The 5,339-nt window shown below is 43.1% G+C and overlaps 1 long non-coding RNA gene across 1 annotated transcript; it reads left to right on the forward strand.

The window, feature by feature from the left end:
* Positions 1-687: 687 nt before the first annotated feature.
* Positions 688-5,096, forward strand: LOC147268446 (uncharacterized). Its single transcript, XR_015112316.1, has 3 exons — positions 688-810; positions 1,859-1,943; positions 5,041-5,096. It is a non-coding gene; the product is annotated as an uncharacterized LOC147268446 (long non-coding RNA).
* The last annotated feature ends 243 nt before the right edge of the window (positions 5,097-5,339 follow it).

Raw genomic sequence — 5,339 nt, forward strand, 5'->3', positions numbered from 1 at the left:
TTGAAGTTTTTTTTTTTTGTATCAGGCCGCACTCCAGAGCGATTGCTGGTTTCACACCTGCTGGAAATGAATCGCTCTGCAGGGGGAAACAAACCAGGTTCTGGGGTTCGCACTGGAGGTAATGACAATCATTTTCTAGTTAATCTGGTAGGAAAAGCAAATGAATGCAACTGAGCTTCGTTCTGGACAGAGCAGATGAATTTGACCGTAGCAATACAAGAAATATTTTGTTTCTGTGTGGAAATGACCTGCGGTTAACACACAGACTCTTCAGAGAGTGGGCAAATTAAAGTCTGAGAGTGGAATCCTCCTTAAACTCAACGTGAATCTATTGCAGGATTGGGCTGAGTTACTGCACCTTACATGGTTCCGAGTTCAGTGTCTCTGCTACATCTGTCTTTAACGGTAGCACACTGCTTCCTACTCACACTCACGCACTCATTTATCACCTCAACCAGTAAAACACATCTACCAGGCTCACACATGCTCTCCTCTTCCTCTCCCCAGTTCTTTTCCCCTGCAGATCTGGTTTTCAGTCATGGGGGGGATGGGCTGGGGGTGGGGGATGAGGGGGATAAGGGCTGGAAGCTCTTCTCTCATTATACTCTGGTTTATTGCACCCGCGCCCAGATTAAACTCGGCTTTATCGATCTCAGGCTCAATGGAGCTTGTGGAGCGGACCAGCAGACACAGATCACCCTTCCATGTCGCCTCTGGAGAAAAGGATGAAGATGATCAACTCAGAGGACCTCAGCCCTTCCCAGATTTCAGCGTGCAGGGATGAGGATAACCTCTCTTTTTATCCGCAGAGTTGGTATTTTTCTGTGTTTGTGTTATTGATGTGTAATTCTGTTTTTAAAAAGCCAGACCAACATGTCTGACACGCAGCTATCGGCATAGAGGATGTAGGTGGTTGCCTCTAGGGCAAAATGTCACTGCGGTGCAGTAAGAGACAGATTTTCGTAATAACTTGTCTTTTAGGTTGGAGGTTTACTGGCTCTGGTCGCAGAAACAAGCCCAACAAAAGCAGCTTTTTAATTACAATAATAAACTGAACACCCTGAACGGTTATAAACAGTAACAGTAAATAAACCACTGCATGATGGGACGCACCCTGTACGTAGGTTCCAGGACTGTCTTGGTCTGCGACATGAGTCAGGCACTCAAGTCAGAAAGAATTATAAAGAAAAGCAGCGTAAATTGGAATAATATTCACAGATGAAACATCAGAAACTCATCAGGGAAATGTTTGAAAAACAAACAATATCTCCTTCCAACTATGTATGGTAGAAAATGGGCTAAAACCTCATTTAATCAAAAGCAGCCATCCTTCTAACGCTGGTCTCTGTTGCTGCCGTGAGCGGAGAGCGCAGGGACCGTCAACAACACTGAGCCTTCTTTAAAATAGTGTACACTCGCAACTGCACAAAATATGTTTGGTCGAAAAAAGGTACAATAGATCACTAGACTATCAGAGTTTGGTTTATGAACCAAGAACCTCCCCGTTGAAAACTGCTCTCTAAAATTTATGTGTTTAGAATCCATCACAAAACGTGTTTTAATCCAGTTTTTATGACTGTGCAGTAACGCCAAGGCAGCGTTGTAGCGGCATCAGGCTGCAGTGTTTTTGATAAGGTGGACAAACTGCACTGATTTAAATTTGCATTGATTTGGGCAAGTTGGGGGGGATAATAAGTTGTACTAGTTAGCTTTGCAAATTTTTCAAACCGTGTTGAACCTTTCAAGAGTTTTTTTTTTCTCCCCCTGTCTTTTGCCTTTGTTTTAAAACTTCTACTCAACTTGACAAGCTCGCCAAACTGCCATTAGTGCTTCAAAGTAATTTTCCATCTCATTTTAGGTAACCACACACGGAGCCGGCAGTCACCCACATGAATAAATGCCCCGACGTCACCAGGATTGTTAAAGCGTTTTCATCGCAGCAGGTAAAACTGTCCAGCTGTTAGTTAATAGCATATAAGAAAACCTGAAATCAAAACCCCTTAACATATTCATTGAGGAACTTAGGCAGATGTAAATCACCTTCACTGACAATATTCAGCTACGATTAAGAAGTCAGTGCATGGAGACTCCCAACCTGAGATCAGCTATAAAAAAAAAGAAACATTTAATTATCGGTGGCAAGAAACGATTATGGTGGCAAAGGGTGAGTTAAGAAAACTGTATATGTGGCCCAGACACAAGTGGCTAAAACAAACAAACACAACATGCCGACACAGTCCTGGTGCACCAGTGTTCATTTCGACACCAGTCCTGCAGGGCTGAGCAGTTTCACTCCCAGGGTTGGGTTGTGACATGTTAAGCGGGAAGCCAGTTGTACTCCACGCTGTGATAAATGACAGGAAGCACGAGTCGTTACGTTCATCACGGCGTTTGAAAAATAGGTGTTCAAATGAAGGTACATGCATATCCTACTTGGCATTAAAAGACCCATTATTCAATTTGTCATTTCAGACTTGATGGCCCTGTAACCGTGTGACATAAAACAACAGACACATGCGGGGTGGCAGGCCTGCTGCTCTACACGGCTACTTAGACGCCGTCACATAATAATACCGACTGGAGTTTCAGCATCATCCTCCGGGGTCACGCTGTCTCTCACTCTGAGACGCAAGTGCATTCTGACTCATGTGGCAAGTCTATTTATACAGAAAATAAGTTCTGAGGGGATCATGGTGAACAGAAGAACCAGGACTAGCCTTATTTAGCAAAAATCAATCAACCAATCAGCGGCATCTCTGATTTATCCTCATCAGATGTGTTTCGTGAACGGCACAGTTCTGAATCAGGCCGCTGAAATGACCGGGTTAAGGTAACATAGTGTATGTTTGACCAGCAGTTTAATGAAGCTTAAGTGCTGGCAAACATACACTGCATAGTTTTAAGTTAAATTGGTGCAAATTATGTTTTTTATAGAGCATAGAGGAGAGGCTGCACCACTGTTTGCACTAAAATAGTTTCTCTTGACCATTTTGGATCAAATTGTAGACGTTGAGGTCTTTGCGATGGAAAACTTTTCATGTTTGACTTTTTAAACTAACTTTTTCCAACTAAATATGTACTTAAGAACATTCAGCAGAGCCTTCCATTCCTCGCGATACGTCAAACTTGAGGCAATAACATGAATTTTTATGGGAGATGATGATTTTAGTGACCTTTTTGATACAGAAACATCACAAACAGAGCTTCTTTTTTACTCTTTTTTTTATCAAAAAGGGATTTACTGAAAAAATAATGCCACTGTCCCTCTTGATTAAAATGTCCCGCTAACTTCCTTATATAAAAGTAGCATTTACTCAAGAATATTAAAGTAAATTATCCCTCAAATAAATTAAAATGGAAGATTCTGGTATCCTGAGTTCTTTCTTGATGTCGGACCACTAGCGAACTATTTCCCGCTTCTGATTTAGATGCTGATTTAGGAGAAGGTTTTCAGTGCCAGTTCTTTGAATAAATGTATCGCCCAAGACATTGTTTCACTTCTTGAAAATGCTTCAGATGAAGTGTGGTGATAATTTTGTGTTCAACCATGCGTGCACTGATCGCTTCTGCTGCGTCCGTGGTCAGGGGGATGAGTTCTTTTCAACCGTTTATCCATATCTGAGTAAGTTACACAACATCTTGGGTGCTAAAGGGCCTTGCTTCTTTGCAACCCAGGAAGAACTGGAGATGGGCCTAATGTGCATGTACCCAGAGGACCCTCCCGCGGCTGTAGTCTGCCTCTGATTTGTTAGTATTTTGTGCCTTTAGCCATATGGTGAGTGAAGATCACCATATGCCAATCAGGGGAAGAGAAGAAGCAGGCCATAGCAGAATCATAGAAAACACTAGTTTATGCTTGGGAGGGTACCACATATTTTTTACTCCCTGATGCAACTGTGTATGGGGGTGGGGTGGGTGCACCCTAGTTTGGGAGTCATGGCACCAGCCTGTTGTGGAATGACAGTGCTGTTCGTTACAGGCTTACGATGTTGACATTTCCCTGCAAAATTTTGGTGGAGTGTGGAGCCAAGGTCTGAATAATGAATACAGATATATAAGGCAGCCTTGATGGCCTTCCCCGACAGGCAGACTGTATCCTCGCTTTGCCCACTCAAATCCAGGCCAGCTCTGCGGCTTGTCCGGTGATCCGCACAGTGCTTGACAGAAAACAGCACTGCTTGGCTCATGAAAATTTCACCATTCATCTTTTGTCCTCAGACTATCCCGATTATGAGATTGTGCATTTGAATTAGTTCAGCTTTGTATAACCCAGTATCCTAATAGACTAGAACGAAAATGCTGACATTTTTTGCAGTATTACAATAAATAAATCATGAAATAAATGCAGTGAGTCAATGCTGAGGTGTAAGATTTTGTAACTGAACTCATCAAAGCTCACATAAAATAAATGACATAAGTGACAAAACACACCTTAAATATAGGGTTCCAGGTGTGTATGTGTGTGTGTGTGTGTGTGGGGGGGGGGCGTACAGCAGTCACCTCTCTAGTTTCTTCATTAGTACAAGATAGCAGTTCATCATCCTCAGTTCCCTTATTACTGGGCAACTTTATGTTCAAGTTGAAAACATATTGAAGTTATAAAAGCTTCCAAGCTGGCTACTTTCTCCCGAATGACATCCTCCAGAATCCTTGGCCTATGCTCTGATGGCGCTATGATTTCTAAAATTGAATTTCAAGGAGAGAAATCTAATAACCTTCGAGCTAGTGACAAACTGAGTCAGGAGATGTAACTAAATTGCTTCCAATCGGCTTTAGGTGGGGAAAAAACAAGCCACTTTATAGGTAAGAAGGGGGACAAAATCTCCACCTTTGAGACACATTTTCAAGAAAAGCTGGGAATTACAGCTGGGCAGAGATCATTGCTGGCTGACAGAGGGGGGATGTACATGTGATTATGCTGAGTGGTCAGTTTCAATTTCTGTATTTAAAAATTATTGTCTTGTGTAGTTATTTCCTGCTTTCTATTCTGATGACCTTGTTATGCCTGGATCCTTTTTCTTCTTCTTGTAATCACTCCAGCGCTCTGAGGTTGACGGTCCAGCCCCTGGTGACCTCGCAGCTCTGCACTGACTTCCACCTGTTAACGGTCATCCATGGTCCCCAGTTGCACATCCAGCTGGCCTTCAGGCTGCTCCCTGGCTAGTCTCTCCTGTGCCCTTCAAGAGTGATTCCTCCGAATATTCAGCCATTAGCCTACCAGCCTCGAGCCAGCTGGAGTCTGCCCAGCACATCATCCTGCCTTGGCCTGCAGCTGAATCTCCAGGGGTCAGCTGTCTTTTCCTCTTCCAGCTTCATCACTTACTTCCTGAGTGGTCTTT

This window comes from Aulostomus chinensis, chromosome 3 (genome assembly GCF_037954235.1).
Source record: "Aulostomus chinensis isolate RoL2024-O1b breed Wild chromosome 3, RoL_Achi_v1.0, whole genome shotgun sequence".
Classification (NCBI taxonomy): Eukaryota; Metazoa; Chordata; class Actinopteri; order Syngnathiformes; family Aulostomidae; genus Aulostomus; species Aulostomus chinensis.